Raw genomic sequence first — 20,222 nt, 5'->3', positions numbered from 1 at the left:
CTTAGCGCTTAGCATGTCCAATTGCAGTTTCTACAGAAAGAGTGTTTCAGAACGGCTCAATCAAAAGTAAGGTTCAACTCTGTTAGTTGAATGCACAGAACAGAAAGAATTTTCACAGAATGCTACTGTGTAGTTTATATTTGAATATATTCCTTTTTCCACTATTACCCTCTTACCGCTCCGAATGCCCACTTGCATTTTCTACAGAAAGAGTGTTCAGAACTGCGCAATCAAAAGTATGGTTTAACTCTGTTAGCTTAATGAACATATCAGAAATAAGTTTCACCCAATGCTTCTGTGTAGTTTTTATTTGAAGATATTATTTTTCCCAATAGAGGCCTCTTAGCGCTCAGAATGTCCAATTGCAGTTTCTACAGAAAGAGTGTTTCAGAAAGGCTGAATCAAAAGTAAGGTTCAACTCTGTTAGTTGAATGCACAGAACAGAAAGAAGTTTCATACAATGCTTCTGTGTAGTTTATATTTGAACATATTCTTTTTTCCACTATTACCCACTTAGCGCTACGAATGTCCAGTTGCATTTTCTACAGACAGAGTGTTTCAAAACTGCTCAATCAAAAGTATGGTTTAACTCTGTTAGCTGAATGCTCAGATCAGAAAGAAGTTTCACAGAATGCTTCTGTGTAGTTTATATTTGAATATATTCCTTTTTCCACTACTACTCTCTTAGCGCTCCAAATGTCCAGTTGCATTTTCTACAGAAAGAGTGTTCAGATCTGCTCAATCAAAAGTATGGTTTAATTCTGTTAGCTGAATGCACAGATCAGAAAGAAGTTTCACAGAATTTTTCTGTGTAGTTTATATTTGGAGACATGCCTTTTTCCACTATTACCCTCTTAGCGCTCCGAATCTCCACTTGCATTTTCTACAGAAAGAGTGTTTCAGAACGGCTCAATCAAAATTAAGGTTCAACTCTTTTAGTTGAACAAACAGAACAGAAAGAAGTTTCACACAATTCTTCTGTGTAGTTTTTATTTGTAGACATTCTTTTTCCCAATATAGGCCTCTTAGCGCTCAGAATGTCCAATTGCAGTTTCTACAGAAAGAGTGTTTCAGAACGGCTCAATCAAAACTAAGGTTCAACTCTGTTAGTTGAATGCACAGAACAGAAAGAAGTTTCATACAATGCTTCTGTGTAGTTTATATTTGAACATATTCTTTTTTCCACTATTACCCACTTAGCGCTACGAATGTCCAGTTGCATTTTCTACAGACAGAGTGTTTCAAAACTGCTCAATCAAAAGTATGGTTTAACTCTGTTAGCTGAATGCTCAGATCAGAAAGAACTTTCACAGAATGCTTCTGTGTAGTTTATATTTGAATATATTCCTTTTTCCACTACTACGCTCTTAGCGCTCCAAATGTCCAGTTGCATTTTCTACAGAAAGAGTGTTCAGATCTGCTCAATCAAAAGAATGGTTTAACTCTGTTAGCTGAATGCACAGATCAGAAAGAAGTTTCACCGAGTGATTCTGTGTAGTTTATATTTGAAGACATTCCTTTTTCCACTATTACCCTCTTAGCGCTCCGAATCTCCACTTGCATTTTCTACAAAAAGAGTGTTTCATAACTGCTCAATCAAAAATATGTTTTATCTCTGTTAACTGAATTTACAGATCAGAAATAAGTTTCACAGAATGCATCTGTGTAGTTTTTATTTGAAGATATTATTTTTCCCAATGTAGGCCTCTTAGCGCTTAGCATGTCCAATTGCAGTTTCTACAGAAAGAGTGTTTCAGAACGGCTCAATCAAAAGTAAGGTTCAACTCTGTTAGTTGAATGCACAGAACAGAAAGTATTTTCACAGAATGCTACTGTGTAGTTTATATTTGAATATATTCCTTTTTCCACTATTACCCTCTTAGCGCTCCGAATGTCCACTTGCATTTTCTACAGAAAGAGTGTTCAGAACTGCGCAATCAAAAGTATGGTTTAACTCTGTTAGCTTAATGAACATATCAGAAATAAGTTTCACACAATGCTTCTGTGTAGTTTTTATTTGAAGTTATTATTTTTCCCAATAGAGGCCTCTTAGCGCTCAGAATGTCCAATTGCAGTTTCTACAGAAAGAGTGTTTCAGAAAGGCTCAATCAAAAGTAAGGTTCAACTCTGTTAGTTGAATGCACAGAACAGAAAGAAGTTTCATACAATGCTTCTGTGTAGTTTATATTTGAACATATTCTTTTTTCCACTATTACCCACTTAGCGCTACGAATGTCCAGTTGCATTTTCTACAGACAGAGTGTTTCAAAACTGCTCAATCAAAAGTATGGTTTAACTCCGTTAGCTGAATGCTCAGATCAGAAAGAAGTTTCACAGAATGCTTCTGTGTAGTTTATATTTGAATATATTCCTTTTTCCACTACTACTCTCTTAGCGCTCCAAATGTCCAGTTGCATTTTCTACAGAAAGAGTGTTCAGATCTGCTCAATCAAAAGTATGGTTTAACTCTGTTAGCTGAATGCACAGATCAGAAAGAAGTTTCACAGAATGATTCCGTGTAGTTTATATATGGAGACATTCCTTTTTCCACTATTACCCTCTTAGCGCTCCGAATCTCCACTTGCATTTTCTACAGAAAGAGTGTTTCAGAACGGCTCAATCAAAACTAAGGTTCAACTCTTTTAGTTGAACAAACAGAACAGAAACAAGTTTCACACAATTCTTCTGTGTGGTTTTTATTTGTAGACATTCTTTTTCCCAATATAGGCCTCTTAGCGCTCAGAATGTCCAATTGCAGTTTCTACAGAAAGAGTGTTTCAGAACGGCTCAATCAAAAGTAAGGTTCAACTCTGTTAGTTGAATGCACAGAACAGAAAGAAGTTTCATACAATGCTTCTGTGTAGTTTATATTTGAACATATTCTTTTTTCCACTATTACCCACTTAGCGCTACGAATGTCCAGTTGCATTTTCTACAGACAGAGTGTTTCAAAACTGCTCAGTGAAAAGTATGGTTTAACTCTGTTAGCTGAATGCTCAGATCAGAAAGAAGTTTCACAGAATGCTTCTGTGTAGTTTATATTTGAATATATTCCTTTTTCCACTACTACGCTCTTAGCGCTCCAAATGTCCAGTTGCATTTTCTACAGAAAGAGTGTTCAGATCTGCTCAATCAAAAGTATGGTTTAACTCTGTTAGCTGAATGCACAGATCAGAAAGAAGTTTCAACGAATGATTCTGTGTAGTTTATATTTGAAGACATTCCTTTTTCCACTATTACCCTCTTAGCGCTCCGAATCTCCACTTGCATTTTCTACAAAAAGAGTGTTTCATAACTGCTCAATCAAAAATATGTTTTATCTCTGTTAACTGAATTTACAGATCAGAAATAAGTTTCACAGAATGCATCTGTGTAGTTTCTATTTGAAGATATTCTTTTTCCCAATGTAGGCCTCTTAGCGCTTAGCATGTCCAATTGCAGTTTCTACAGAAAGAGTGTTTCAGAACGGCTCAATCAAAAGTAAGGTTCAACTCTGTTAGTTGAATGCACAGAACAGAAAGAATTTTCACAGAATGCTACTGTGTAGTTTATATTTGTATATATTCCTTTTTCCACTATTACCCTCTTAGCGCTCCGAATGTCCACTTGCATTTTCTACAGAAAGAGTGTTCAGAACTGCGCAATCAAAAGTATGGTTTAACTCTGTTAGCTTAATGAACATATCAGAAATAAGTTTCACACAACGCTTCTGTGTAGTTTTTATTTGAAGATATTTTTTTTCCCAATAGAGGCCTCTTAGCGCTCAGAATGTCCAATTGCAGTTTCTACATAAAGAGTGTTTCAGAAAGGCTCAATCAAAAGTAAGGTTCAACTCTCTTAGTTGAATGCACAGAACAGAAAGAAGTTTCATACAATGCTTCTGTGTAGTTTATATTTGAACATATTCTTTTTTCCACTATTACCCACTTAGCGCTACGAATGTCCAGTTGCATTTCCTACAGACAGAGTGTTTCAAAACTGCTCAATCAAAAGTATGGTTTAACTCTGTTAGCTGAATGCTCAGATCAGAAAGAAGTTTCACAGAATGCTTCTGTGTAGTTTATATTTGAATATATTCCTTTTTCCACTACTACTCTCTTAGCGCTCCAAATGTCCAGTTGCATTTTCTACAGAAAGTGTGTTCAGATCTGCTCAATCAAAAGTATGGTTTAACTCTGTTAGCTGAATGCACAGATCAGAATGAAGTTTCACAGAATGATTCTGTGTAGTTTATATTTGGAGACATTCCTTTTTCCACTATTACCCTCTTAGCGCTCCGAATCTCCACTTGCATTTTCTACAGAAAGAGTGTTTCAGAACGGCTCAATCAAAACTAAGGTTCAACCCTTTTAGTTGAACAAACAGAACAGAAAGAAGTTTCACACAATTCTTCTGTGTAGTTTTTATTTGTAGACATTCTTTTTCCCAATATAGGCCTCTTAGCGCTCAGAATGTCCAATTGCAGTTTCTACAGAAAGAGTGTTTCAGTACGGCTCAATCAAAAGTAAGGTTCAACTCTGTTAGTTGAATGCACAGAACAGAAAGAAGTTTCAAAGAATGCTTCTGTGTAGTTTATATTGGAACATATTCTTTTTTCCACTATAACCCACTTAGCGCTACGAATGTCCAGTTGCATTTTCTACAGACAGAGTGTTTCAAAACTGCTCAATCAAAAGTATGGTTTAACTCTGTTAGCTGAATGCTCAGATCAGAAAGAAGTTTCACAGAATGCTTCTGTGTAGTTTATATTTGAATATATTCCTTTTTCCACTACTACGCTCTTAGCGCTCCAAATGTCCAGTTGCATTTTCTACAGAAAGAGTGTTCAGATCTGCTCAATCAAAAGTATGGTTTAACTCTGTTAGCTGAATGCACAGATCAGAAAGAAGTTTCACCGAATGATTCTGTGTAGTTTATATTTGGAGACATTCCTTTTTCCACTATTACCCTCCTAGCACTCCGAATCTCCACTTGCATTTTCTACAGAAAGAGTGTTTCAGAACGGCTCAATCAAAACTAAGGTTCAACTCTTTTAGTTGAACAAACAGAACAGAAAGAAGTTTCACACAATTCTTCTCTGTAGTTTTTATTTGTAGACATTCTTTTTCCCAATATAGGCCTCCTAGCGCTCAGAATGTCCAATTGCAGTTTCTACAGAAAGAGTGTTTCAGAACGGCTCAATCAAAAGTAAGGTTCAACTCTGTTAGTTGAATGCACAGAACAGAAAGAAGTTTCATACAATGCTTCTGTGTAGTTTATATTTGAACATATTCTTTTTTCCACTATTACCCACTTAGCGCTACGAATGTCCAGTTGCATTTTCTACAGACAGAGTGTTTCAAAACTGCTCAATCAAAAGTATGGTTTAACTCTGTTAGCTGAATGCTCAGATCAGAAAGAAGTTTCACAGAATGCTTCTGTGTAGTTTATATTTGAATATATTCCTTTTTCCACTACTACGCTCTTAGCGCTCCAAATGTCCAGTTGCATTTTCTACAGAAAGAGTGTTCAGATCTGCTCAATCAAAAGTATGGTTTAACTCTGTTAGCTGAATGCACAGATCAGAAAGAAGTTTCACCGAATGATTATGTGTAGTTTATATTTGAAGACATTCCTTTTTCCACTATTACCCACTTAGTTCTCCGAATCTCCACTTGCATTTTCTACAAAAAGAGTGTTTCATAACTGCTCAATCAAAAATATGCTTTATCTCTGTTAACTGAATTTACAGATCAGAAATAAGTTTCACAGAATGCATCTGTGTAGTTTTTATTTGAAGATATTCTTTTTCCCAATGTAGGCCTCTTAGCGCTTAGCATGTCCAATTGCAGTTTCTACAGAAAGAGTGTTTCAGAACGGCTCAATCAAAAGTAAGGTTCAAATCTGTTTGTTGAATGCACAGAACAGAAAGAATTTTCACAGAATGCTACTGTGTAGTTTATATTTGAATATATTCCTTTTTCCACTATTACCCTCTTAGCGCTCCGAATGTCCACTTGCATTTTCTACAGAAAGAGTGTTCAGAACTGCGCAATCAAAAGTATGGTTTAACTCTGATACCTTAATGAACATATCAGAAATAAGTTTCACACAATGCTTCTGTGTAGTTTTTATTTGAAGATATTATTTTTCCCAATAGAGGCCTCTTAGCGCTCAGAATGTCCAATTGCAGTTTCTACAGAAAGAGTGTTTCAGAAAGGCTCAATCAAAAGTAAGGTTCAACTCTGTTAGTTGAATGCACAGAACAGAAAGAAGTTTCATACAATGCTTCTGTGTAGTTTATATTTGAACATATTCTTTTTTCCACTACTACCCACTTAGCGCTACGAATGTCCAGTTGCATTTTCTAAAGACAGAGTGTTTCAAAACTCCTCAACCAAAAGTATGGTTTAATTCTGTTAGCTGAATGCTCAGATCAGAAAGAAGTTTCACAGAATGCTTCTGTGTAGTTTATATTTGAATATATTCCTTTTTCCACTACTACGTTCTTAGCGCTCCAAATGTCCAGTTGCATTTTCTACAGAAAGAGTGTTCAGATCTGCTCAATCAAAAGTATGGTTTAACTCTGTTAGCTGAATGCACAGATCAGAAAGAAGTTTCACAGAATGATTCTGTGTAGTTTATATTTGGAGACATTCCTTTTTCCACTATTACCCTCTTAGCGCTCCGAATCTCCACTTGCATTTTCTACAGAAAGAGTGTTTCAGAACGGCTCAATCAAAACTAAGGTTCAACTCTTTTAGTTGAACAAACAGAACAAAAAGTAGTTTCACACAATTCTTCTGTGTAGTTTTTATTTGTAGACATTCTTTTTCCCAATATAGGCCTCTTAGCGCTCAGAATGTCCAATTGCAGTTTCTACAGAAAGAGTGTTTCAGAACGGCTCAATCAAAAGTAAGGTTCAACTCTGTTAGTTGAATGCACAGAACAGCAAGAAGTTTCACAGAATGCTTCTGTGTAGTTTATATTTGAACATATTCTTTTTTCCACTATTACCCACTTAACGCTACGAATGTCCAGTTGCATTTTCTACAGACAGAGTGTTTCAAAACTGCTCAATCAAAAGTATGGTTTAACTCTGTTAGCTGAATGCTCAGATCAGAAAGAAGTTTCACAGAATGCTTCTGTGTAGTTTATATTTGAATATATTCCTTTTTCCACTACTACGCTCTTAGCGCTCCAAATGTCCAGTTGCATTTTCTACAGAAAGAGTGTTCAGATCTGCTCAATCAAAAGTATGGTTTAACTCTGTTAGCTGAATGCACAGATCAGAAAGAAGTTTCACCGAATGATTCTGTGTAGTTTATATTTGAAGACATTCCTTTTTCCACTATTAACCTCTTAGCGCTCCGAATCTCCACTTGCATTTTCTACAAAAAGAGTGTTTCATAACTGCTCAATCAAAAATATGTTTTATCTCTGTTAACTGAATTTACAGATCAGAAATAAGTTTCACAGAATGCATCTGTGTAGTTTTTGTTTGAAGATATTCTTTTTCCCAATGTAGGCCTCTTAGCGCTTAGCATGTCCAATTGCAGTTTCTACAGAAAGAGTGTTTCAGAACGGCTCAATCAAAAGTAAGGTTCAACTCTGTTAGCTGAATGCACAGAACAGAAAGAATTTTCACAGAATGCTACTGTGTAGTTTATATTTGAATATATTCCTTTTTCCACTATTACCCTCTTAGCGCTCCGAATGTCCACTTGCGTTTTCTACAGAAAGAGTGTTCAGAACTGCGCAATCAAAAGTATGGTTTAACTCTGTTAGCTTAATGAACATATCAGAAATAAGTTTCACACAATGCTTCTCTGTAGTTTTTATTTGAAGATATTATTTTTCCCAATACAGGCCTCTTAGCGCTCAGAATGTCCAATTGCAGTTTCTACAGAAAGAGTGTTTCAGAAAGGCTCAATCAAAAGTAAGGTTCAACTCTGTTAGTTGAATGCACAGAACAGAAAGAAGTTTCATACAATGCTTCTGTGTAGTTTATATTTGAACATATTCTTTTTTCCACTATTACCCACTTAGCGCTACGAATGTCCAGTTGCATTTTCTACAGACAGAGTGTTTCAAAACTGCTCAATCAAAAGTATGGTTTAACTCTGTTAGCTGAATGCTCAGATCAGAAAGAAGTTTCACAGAATGCTTCTGTGTAGTTTATATTTGAATATATTCCTTTTTCCACTACTACGCTTTTAGCGCTCCAAATGTCCAGTTGCATTTTCTACAGAAAGAGTGTTCAGATCTGCTCAATCAAAAGTATGGTTTAACTCTGTTAGCTGAATGCACAGATCAGAAAGAAGTTTCACAGAATGATTCTGTGTAGTTTTTATTTGAAGATATTCTTTTTCCCAATGTAGGCCTCTTAGCGCTTAGCATGTCCAATTGCAGTTTCTACAGAAAGAGTGTTTCAGAACGGCTCAATCAAAAGTAAGGTTCAACTCTGTTAGTTGAATGCACAGAACAGAAAGAATTTTCACAGAATGCTAGTGTGTAGTTTATATTTGAATATATTCCTTTTTCCACTATTACCCTCTTAGCGCTCCGAATGTCCACTTGCATTTTCTACAGAAAGAGAGTTCAGAACTGCGCAATCAAAAGTATGGTTTAACTCTGTTAGCTTAATGAACATATCAGAAATAAGTTTCACACAATGCTTCTGTGTAGTTTTTATTTGAAGATATTATTTTTCCCAATATAGGCCTCTTAGCGCTCAGAATGTCCAATTGCAGTTTCTACAGAAAGAGTGTTTCAGAAAGGCTCAATCAAAAGTAAGGTTCAACTCTGTTAGTTGAATGCACAGAACAGAAAGAAGTTTCATACAATGCTTCTGTGTAGTTTATATTTGAACATATTCTTTTTTCCACTATTACCCACTTAGCGCTACGAATGTCCAGTTGCATTTTCTACAGACAGAGTGTTTCAAAACTGCTCAATCAAAAGTATGGTTTAACTCTGTTAACTGAATGCTCAGATCAGAATGAAGTTTCACAGAATGCTTCTGTGTAGTTTATATTTGAATATATTCCTTTTTCCACTACTACTCTCTTAGCGCTCCAAATGTCCAGTTGCATTTTCTACAGAAAGAGTGTTCAGATCTGCTCAATCAAAAGTATGGTTTAACTCTGTTAGCTGAATGCACAGATCAGAAAGAAGTTTCACAGAATGATTCTGTGTAGTTTATATTTGGAGACATTCCTTTTTCCACTATTACCCTCTTAGCGCTCCGAATCTCCACTTGCATTTTCTACAGAAAGAGTGTTTCAGAACGGCTCAATCAAAACTAAGGTTCAACTCTTTTAGTTGAACAAACAGAACAAAAAGAAGTTTCACACAATTCTTCTGTGTAGTTTTTATTTGTAGACATTCTTTTTCCCAATATAGGCCTCTTAGCGCTCAGAATGTCCAATTGCAGTTTCTACAGAAAGAGTGTTTCAGAACGGCTCAATCAAAAGTAAGGTTCAACTCTGTTAGTTGAATGCACAGAACAGCAGGAAGTTTCACAGAATGCTTCTGTGTAGTTTATATTTGAACATATTCTTTTTTCCACTATTACCCACTTAACGCTACGAATGTCCAGTTGCATTTTCTACAGACAGAGTGTTTCAAAACTGCTCAATCAAAAGTATGGTTTAACTCTGTTAGCTGAATGCTCAGATCAGAAAGAAGTTTCACAGAATGCTTCTGTGTAGTTTATATTTGAATATATTCCTTTTTCCACTACTACGCTCTTAGCGCTCCAAATGTCCAGTTGCATTTTCTACAGAAAGAGTGTTCAGATCTGCTCAATCAAAAGTATGGTTTAACTCTGTTAGCTGAATGCACAGATCAGAAAGAAGTTTCACCGAATGATTCTGTGTAGTTTATATTTGAAGACATTCCTTTTTCCACTATTAACCTCTTAGCGCTCCGAATCTCCACTTGCATTTTCTACAAAAAGAGTGTTTCATAACTGCTCAATCAAAAATATGTTTTATCTCTGTTAACTGAATTTACAGATCAGAAATAAGTTTTACAGAATGCATCTGTGTAGTTTTTGTTTGAAGATATTCTTTTTCCCAATGTAGGCCTCTTAGCGCTTAGCATGTCCAATTGCAGTTTCTACAGAAAGAGTGTTTCAGAACGGCTCAATCAAAAGTAAGGTTCAACTCTGTTAGCTGAATGCACAGAACAGAAAGAATTTTCACAGAATGCTACTGTGTAGTTTATATTTGAATATATTCCTTTTTCCACTATTACCCTCTTAGCGCTCCGAATGTCCACTTGCGTTTTCTACAGAAAGAGTGTTCAGAACTGCGCAATCAAAAGTATGGTTTAACTCTGTTTGCTTAATGAACATATCAGAAATAAGTTTCACACAATGCTTCTCTGTAGTTTTTATTTGAAGATATTATTTTTCCCAATACAGGCCTCTTAGCGCTCAGAATGTCCAATTGCAGTTTCTACAGAAAGAGTGTTTCAGAAAGGCTCAATCAAAAGTAAGGTTCAACTCTGTTAGTTGAATGCACAGAACAGAAAGAAGTTTCATACAATGCTTCTGTGTAGTTTATATTTGAACATATTCTTTTTTCCACTATTACCCACTTAGCGCTACGAATGTCCATTTGCATTTTCTACAGACAGAGTGTTTCAAAACTGCTCAATCAAAAGTATGGTTTAACTCAGTTAGCTGAATGCTCAGATCAGAAAGAAGTTTCACAGAATGCTTCTGTGTAGTTTATATTTGAATATATTCCTTTTTCCACTACTACGCTCTTAGCGCTCCAAATGTCCAGTTGCATTTTCTACAGAAAGAGTGTTCAGATCTGCTCAATCAAAAGTATGGTTTAACTCTGTTAGCTGAATGCACAGATCAGAAAGAAGTTTCACAGAATGATTCTGTGTAGTTTTTATTTGAAGATATTCTTTTTCCCAATGTAGGCCTCTTAGCGCTTAGCATGTCCAATTGCAGTTTCTACAGAAAGAGTGTTTCAGAACGGCTCAATCAAAAGTAAGGTTCAACTCTGTTAGTTGAATGCACAGAACAGAAAGAATTTTCACAGAATGCTAGTGTGTAGTTTATATTTGAATATATTCCCTTTTCCACTATTACCCTCTTAGCGCTCCGAATGTCCACTTGCATTTTCTACAGAAAGAGAGTTCAGAACTGCGCAATCAAAAGTATGGTTTAACTCTGTTAGCTTAATGAACATATCAGAAATAAGTTTCACACAATGCTTCTGTGTAGTTTTTATTTGAAGATATTATTTTTCCCAATATAGGCCTCTTAGCGCTCAGAATGTCCAATTGCAGTTTCTACAGAAAGAGTGTTTCAGAAAGGCTCAATCAAAGTAAGGTTCAACTCTGTTAGTTGAATGCACAGAACAGAAAGAAGTTTCATACAATGCTTCTGTGTAGTTTATATTTGAACATATTCTTTTTTCCACTATTACCCACTTAGCGCTACGAATGTCCAGTTGCATTTTCTACAGACAGAGTGTTTCAAAACTGCTCAATCAAAAGTATGGTTTAACTCTGTTAACTGAATGCTCAGATCAGAATGAAGTTTCACAGAATGCTTCTGTGTAGTTTATATTTGAATATATTCCTTTTTCCACTACTACTCTCTTAGCGCTCCAAATGTCCAGTTGCATTTTCTACAGAAAGAGTGTTCAGATCTGCTCAATCAAAAGTATGGTTTAACTCTGTTAGCTGAATGCACAGATCAGAAAGAAGTTTCACAGAATGATTCTGTGTAGTTTATATTTGGAGACATTCCTTTTTCCACTATTACCCTCTTAGCGCTCCGAATCTCCACTTGCATTTTCTACAGAAAGAGTGTTTCAGAACGGCTCAATCAAAACTAAGGTTCAACTCTTTTAGTTGAACAAACAGAACAAAAAGAAGTTTCACAGAATTCTTCTGTGTAGTTTTTATTTGTAGACATTCTTTTTCCCAATATAGGCCTCTTAGCGCTCAGAATGTCCAATTGCAGTTTCTACAGAAAGAGTGTTTCAGAACGGCTCAATCAAAAGTAAGGTTCAACTCTGTTAGTTGAATGCACAGAACAGCAAGAAGTTTCACAGAATGCTTCTGTGTAGTTTATATTTGAACATATTCTTTTTTCCACTATTACCCACTTAACGCTACGAATGTCCAGTTGCATTTTCTACAGACAGAGTGTTTCAAAACTGCTCAATCAAAAGTATGGTTTAACTCTGTTAGCTGAATGCTCAGATCAGAAAGAAGTTTCACAGAATGCTTCTGTGTAGTTTATATTTGAATATATTCCTTTTTCCACTACTACGCTCTTAGCGCTCCAAATGTCCAGTTGCATTTTCTACAGAAAGAGTGTTCAGATCTGCTCAATCAAAAGTATGTTTTAACTCTGTTAGCTGAATGCACAGATCAGAAAGAAGTTTCACCGAATGATTCTGTGTAGTTTATATTTGAAGACATTCCTTTTTCCACTATTAACCTCTTAGCGCTCCGAATCTCCACTTGCATTTTCTACAAAAAGAGTGTTTCATAACTGCTCAATCAAAAATATGTTTTATCTCTGTTAACTGAATTTACAGATCAGAAATAAGTTTCACAGAATGCATCTGTGTAGTTTTTGTTTGAAGATATTCTTTTTCCCAATGTAGGCCTCTTAGCGCTTAGCATGTCCAATTGCAGTTTCTACAGAAAGAGTGTTTCAGAACGGCTCAATCAAAAGTAAGGTTCAACTCTGTTAGCTGAATGCACAGAACAGAAAGAATTTTCACAGAATGCTACTGTGTAGTTTATATTTGAATATATTCCTTTTTCCACTATTACCCTCTTAGCGCTCCGAATGTCCACTTGCGTTTTCTACAGAAAGAGTGTTCAGAACTGCGCAATCAAAAGTATGGTTTAACTCTGTTAGCTTAATGAACATATCAGAAATAAGTTTCACACAATGCTTCTGTGTAGTTTTTATTTGAAGATATTATTTTTCCCAATACAGGCCTCTTAGCGCTCAGAATGTCCAATTGCAGTTTCTACAGAAAGAGTGTTTCAGAAAGGCTCAATCAAAAGTAAGGTTCAACTCTGTTAGTTGAATGCACAGAACAGAAAGAAGTTTCATACAATGCTTCTGTGTAGTTTATATTTGAACATATTCTTTTTTCCACTATTACCCACTTAGCGCTACGAATGTCCAGTTGCATTTTCTACAGACAGAGTGTTTCAAAACTGCTCAATCAAAAGTATGGTTTAACTCTGTTAGCTGAATGCTCAGATCAGAAAGAAGTTTCACAGAATGCTTCTGTGTAGTTTATATTTGAATATATTCCTTTTTCCACTACTACGCTTTTAGCGCTCCAAATGTCCAGTTGCATTTTCTACAGAAAGAGTGTTCAGATCTGCTCAATCAAAAGTATGGTTTAACTCTGTTAGCTGAATGCACAGATCAGAAAGAAGTTTCACAGAATGATTCTGTGTAGTTTTTATTTGAAGATATTCTTTTTCCCAATGTAGGCCTCTTAGCGCTTAGCATGTCCAATTGCAGTTTCTACAGAAAGAGTGTTTCAGAACGGCTCAATCAAAAGTAAGGTTCAACTCTGTTAGTTGAATGCACAGAACAGAAAGAATTTTCACAGAATGCTAGTGTGTAGTTTATATTTGAATATATTCCTTTTTCCACTATTACCCTCTTAGCGCTCCGAATGTCCACTTGCATTTTCTACAGAAAGAGAGTTCAGAACTGCGCAATCAAAAGTATGGTTTAACTCTGTTAGCTTAATGAACATATCAGAAATAAGTTTCACACAATGCTTCTGTGTAGTTTTTATTTGAAGATATTATTTTTCCCAATATAGGCCTCTTAGCGCTCAGAATGTCCAATTGCAGTTTCTACAGAAAGAGTGTTTCAGAAAGGCTCAATCAAAAGTAAGGTTCAACTCTGTTAGTTGAATGCACAGAACAGAAAGAAGTTTCATACAATGCTTCTGTGTAGTTTATATTTGAACATATTCTTTTTTCCACTATTACCCACTTAGCGCTACGAATGTCCAGTTGCATTTTCTACAGACAGAGTGTTTCAAAACTGCTCAATCAAAAGTATGGTTTAACTCTGTTAACTGAATGCTCAGATCAGAATGAAGTTTCACAGAATGCTTCTGTGTAGTTTATATTTGAATATATTCCTTTTTCCACTACTACTCTCTTAGCGCTCCAAATGTCCAGTTGCATTTTCTACAGAAAGAGTGTTCAGATCTGCTCAATCAAAAGTATGGTTTAACTCTGTTAGCTGAATGCACAGATCAGAAAGAAGTTTCACAGAATGATTCTGTGTAGTTTATATTTGGAGACATTCCTTTTTCCACTATTACCCTCTTAGCGCTCCGAATCTCCACTTGCATTTTCTACAGAAAGAGTGTTTCAGAACGGCTCAATCAAAACTAAGGTTCAACTCTTTTAGTTGAACAAACAGAACAAAAAGAAGTTTCACACAATTCTTCTGTGTAGTTTTTATTTGTAGACATTCTTTTTCCCAATATAGGCCTCTTAGCGCTCAGAATGTCCAATTGCAGTTTCTACAGAAAGAGTGTTTCAGAACGGCTCAATCAAAAGTAAGGTTCAACTCTGTTAGTTGAATGCACAGAACAGCAGGAAGTTTCACAGAATGCTTCTGTGTAGTTTATATTTGAACATATTCTTTTTTCCACTATTACCCACTTAACGCTACGAATGTCCAGTTGCATTTTCTACAGACAGAGTGTTTCAAAACTGCTCAATCAAAAGTATGGTTTAACTCTGTTAGCTGAATGCTCAGATCAGAAAGAAGTTTCACAGAATGCTTCTGTGTAGTTTATATTTGAATATATTCCTTTTTCCACTACTACGCTCTTAGCGCTCCAAATGTCCAGTTGCATTTTCTACAGAAAGAGTGTTCAGATCTGCTCAATCAAAAGTATGGTTTAACTCTGTTAGCTGAATGCACAGATCAGAAAGAAGTTTCACCGAATGATTCTGTGTAGTTTATATTTGAAGACATTCCTTTTTCCACTATTAACCTCTTAGCGCTCCGAATCTCCACTTGCATTTTCTACAAAAAGAGTGTTTCATAACTGCTCAATCAAAAATATGTTTTATCTCTGTTAACTGAATTTACAGATCAGAAATAAGTTTTACAGAATGCATCTGTGTAGTTTTTGTTTGAAGATATTCTTTTTCCCAATGTAGGCCTCTTAGCGCTTAGCATGTCCAATTGCAGTTTCTACAGAAAGAGTGTTTCAGAACGGCTCAATCAAAAGTAAGGTTCAACTCTGTTAGCTGAATGCACAGAACAGAAAGAATTTTCACAGAATGCTACTGTGTAGTTTATATTTGAATATATTCCTTTTTCCACTATTACCCTCTTAGCGCTCCGAATGTCCACTTGCGTTTTCTACAGAAAGAGTGTTCAGAACTGCGCAATCAAAAGTATGGTTTAACTCTGTTTGCTTAATGAACATATCAGAAATAAGTTTCACACAATGCTTCTCTGTAGTTTTTATTTGAAGATATTATTTTTCCCAATACAGGCCTCTTAGCGCTCAGAATGTCCAATTGCAGTTTCTACAGAAAGAGTGTTTCAGAAAGGCTCAATCAAAAGTAAGGTTCAACTCTGTTAGTTGAATGCACAGAACAGAAAGAAGTTTCATACAATGCTTCTGTGTAGTTTATATTTGAACATATTCTTTTTTCCACTATTACCCACTTAGCGCTACGAATGTCCATTTGCATTTTCTACAGACAGAGTGTTTCAAAACTGCTCAATCAAAAGTATGGTTTAACTCAGTTAGCTGAATGCTCAGATCAGAAAGAAGTTTCACAGAATGCTTCTGTGTAGTTTATATTTGAATATATTCCTTTTTCCACTACTACGCTCTTAGCGCTCCAAATGTCCAGTTGCATTTTCTACAGAAAGAGTGTTCAGATCTGCTCAATCAAAAGTATGGTTTAACTCTGTTAGCTGAATGCACAGATCAGAAAGAAGTTTCACAGAATGATTCTGTGTAGTTTTTATTTGAAGATATTCTTTTTCCCAATGTAGGCCTCTTAGCGCTTAGCATGTCCAATTGCAGTTTCTACAGAAAGAGTGTTTCAGAACGGCTCAATCAAAAGTAAGGTTCAACTCTGTTAGTTGAATGCACAGAACAGAAAGAATTTTCACAGAATGCTAGTGTGTAGTTTATATTTGAATATATTCCCTTTTCCACTATTACCCTCTTAGCGCTCCGAATGTCCACTTGCATTTTCTACAGAAAGAGAGTTCAGAACTGCGCAATCAAAAGTATGGTTTAACTCTGTTAGCTTAATGAACATATCAGAAATAAGTTTCACACAATGCTTCTGTGTAGTTTTTATTTGAAGATATTATTTTTCCCAATATAGGCCTCTTAGCGCTCAGAATGTCCAATTGCAGTTTCTACAGAAAGAGTGTTTCAGAAAGGCTCAATCAAAGTAAGGTTCAACTCTGTTAGTTGAATGCACAGAACAGAAAGAAGTTTCATACAATGCTTCTGTGTAGTTTATATTTGAACATATTCTTTTTTCCACTATTACCCACTTAGCGCTACGAATGTCCAGTTGCATTTTCTACAGACAGAGTGTTTCAAAACTGCTCAATCAAAAGTATGGTTTAACTCTGTTAACTGAATGCTCAGATCAGAATGAAGTTTCACAGAATGCTTCTGTGTAGTTTATATTTGAATATATTCCTTTTTCCACTACTACTCTCTTAGCGCTCCAAATGTCCAGTTGCATTTTCTACAGAAAGAGTGTTCAGATCTGCTCAATCAAAAGTATGGTTTAACTCTGTTAGCTGAATGCACAGATCAGAAAGAAGTTTCACAGAATGATTCTGTGTAGTTTATATTTGGAGACATTCCTTTTTCCACTATTACCCTCTTAGCGCTCCGAATCTCCACTTGCATTTTCTACAGAAAGAGTGTTTCAGAACGGCTCAATCAAAACTAAGGTTCAACTCTTTTAGTTGAACAAACAGAACAAAAAGAAGTTTCACACAATTCTTCTGTGTAGTTTTTATTTGTAGACATTCTTTTTCCCAATATAGGCCTCTTAGCGCTCAGAATGTCCAATTGCAGTTTCTACAGAAAGAGTGTTTCAGAACGGCTCAATCAAAAGTAAGGTTCAACTCTGTTAGTTGAATGCACAGAACAGCAAGAAGTTTCACAGAATGCTTCTGTGTAGTTTATATTTGAACATATTCTTTTTTCCACTATTACCCACTTAACGCTACGAATGTCCAGTTGCATTTTCTACAGACAGACTGTTTCAAAACTGCTCAATCAAAAGTATGGTTTAACTCTGTTAGCTGAATGCTCAGATCAGAAAGAAGTTTCACAGAATGCTTCTGTGTAGTTTATATTTGAATATATTCCTTTTTCCACTACTACGCTCTTAGCGCTCCAAATGTCCAGTTGCATTTTCTACAGAAAGAGTGTTCAGATCTGCTCAATCAAAAGTATGGTTTAACTCTGTTAGCTGAATGCACAGATCAGAAAGAAGTTTCACCGAATGATTCTGTGTAGTTTATATTTGAAGACATTCCTTTTTCCACTATTAACCTCTTAGCGCTCCGAATCTCCACTTGCATTTTCTACAAAAAGAGTGTTTCATAACTGCTCAATCAAAAATATGTTTTATCTCTGTTAACTGAATTTACAGATCAGAAATAAGTTTCACAGAATGCATCTGTGTAGTTTTTATTTGAAGATATTCTTTTTCCCAATGTAGGCCTCTTAGCGCTTAGCATGTCCAATTGCAGTTTCTACAGAAAGAGTGTTTCAGAACGGCTCAATCAAAAGTAAGGTTCAACTCTGTTAGTTGAATGCACAGAACAGAAAGAATTTTCACAGAATGCTACTGTGTAGTTTATATTTGAATATATTCCTTTTTCCACTATTACCCTCTTAGCGCTCCGAATGTCCACTTGCATTTTCTACAGAAAGAGTGTTCAGAACTGCGCAATCAAAAGTATGGTTTAACTCTGTTAGCTTAATGAACATATCAGAAATAAGTTTCACACAATGCTTCTGTGTAGTTTTTATTTGAAGATATTATTTTTCCCAATAGAGGCCTCTTAGCGCTCAGAATGCCCAATTGCAGTTTCTACAGAAAGAGTGTTTCAGAACGGCTCAATCAAAAGTAAGGTTCAACTCTGTTAGTTGAATGCACAGAACAGAAAGAAGTTTCATACAATGCTTCTGTGTAGTTTATATTTGAACATATTCTTTTTTCCACTATTACCCACTTAGCGCTACGAATGTCCAGTTGCATTTTCTACAGACAGAGTGTTTCAAAACTGCTCAATCAAAAGTATGGTTTAACTCTGTTAGCTGAATTCTCAGATCAGAAAGAAGTTTCACAGAATGCTTCTGTGTAGTTTATATTTGAATATATTCCTTTTTCCACTACTACGCTCTTAGCGCTCCAAATGTCCAGTTGCATTTTCTACAGAAAGAGTGTTCAGATCTGCTCAATCAAAAGTATGGTTTAACTCTGTTAGCTGAATGCACATATCAGAAAGAAGTTTCACCGAATGATTCTGTGTAGTTTACATTTGAAGACATTCCTTTTTCCACTATTACCCTCTTAGCGCTCCGAATCTCCACTTGCATTTTCTACAAAAAGAGTGTTTCATAACTGCTCAATCAAAAATATGTTTTATCTCTGTTAACTGAATTTACCGATCAGAAATAAGTTTCACAGAATGCATCTGTGTAGTTATTATTTGAAGATATTCTTTTTCCCAATGTAGGCCTCTTAGCGCTTAGTATGTCCAATTGCAGTTTCTACAGAAAGAGTGTTTCAGAACGGCTCAATCAAAAGTAAGGTTCAACTCTGTTAGTTGAATGCACAGAAGAGAAAGAATTTTCACAGAATGCTACTGTGTAGTTTATATTTGAATATATTCCTTTTTCCACTATTACCCTCTTAGCGCTCCGAATGTCCACTTGCATTTTCTACAGAAAGAGTGTTCAGAACTGCGCAATCAAAAGTATGGTTTAACTCTGTTAGCTTAATGAACATATCAGAAATAAGTTTCACACAATGCTTCTGTGTAGTTTTTATTTGAAGATATTATTTTTCCCAATAGAGGCCTCTTAGCGCTCAGAATGTCCAATTGCAGTTTCTACAGAAAGAGTGTTACAGAAAGGCTCAATCAAAACTAAGGTTCAACTCCGTTAGTTGAATGCACAGAACAGAAAGAAGTTTCATACAATGCTTCTGTGTAGTTTATATTTGAACATATTCTTTTTTCCACTATTACCCACTTAGCGCTACGAATGTCCAGTTGCATTTGCTACAGACAGAGTGTTTCAAAACTGCTCAATCAAAAGTATTGTTTAACTCTGTTAGCTGAATGCTCAGATCAGAAAGAAGTTTCACAGAATGCTTCTGTGTAGTTTATATTTGAATATATTCCTTTTTCCACTACTACTCTCTTAGCGCTCCAAATGTCCAGTTGCATTTTCTACAGAAAGAGTGTTCAGATCTGCTCAATCAAAAGTATGGTTTAACACTGTTAGCTGAATGCACAGATCAGAAAGAAGTTTCACAGAATGATTCTGTGTAGTTTATATTTGGAGACATTCCTATTTCCACTATTACCCTCTTAGCGCTCCGAATCTCCACTTGCATTTTCTACAGAAAGAGTGTTTCAGAACGGCTCAATCAAAACAAAGGTTCAACACTTTTAGTTGAACAAACAGAACAGAAAGAAGTTTCACACAATTTTTCTGTGTGGTTTTTATTTGTAGACATTCTTTTTCCCAATATAGGCCTCTTAGCTCTCAGAATGTCCAATTGCAGTTTCTACAGAAAGAGTGTTTCAGAACGGCTCAATCAAAAGTAAGGTTCAACTCTGTTAGTTGAATGCACAGAACAGAAAGAAGTTTCATACAATGCTTCTGTGTAGTTTATATTTGAACATATTCTTTTTTCCACTATTACCCACTTAGCGCTACGAATGTCAGTTGCATTTTCTACAGACAGAGTGTTTCAAAACTGCTCAGTGAAAAGTATGGTTTAACTCTGTTAGCTGAATGCTCAGATCAGAAAGAAGTTTCACAGAATGCTTCTGTGTAGTTTATATTTGAATATATTCCTTTTTCCACTACTACGCTCTTAGCGCTCCAAATGTCCAGTTGCATTTTCTACAGAAAGAGTGTTCAGATCTGCTCAATCAAAAGTATGGTTTAACTCTGTTA

Source organism: Symphalangus syndactylus, chromosome X (assembly GCF_028878055.3).
Source record: "Symphalangus syndactylus isolate Jambi chromosome X, NHGRI_mSymSyn1-v2.1_pri, whole genome shotgun sequence".
Lineage (NCBI taxonomy): Eukaryota > Metazoa > Chordata > Mammalia > Primates > Hylobatidae > Symphalangus > Symphalangus syndactylus.
The sequence above is the reverse complement of the archived record's forward strand: the minus strand, read 5'-3'. Positions refer to the sequence as shown.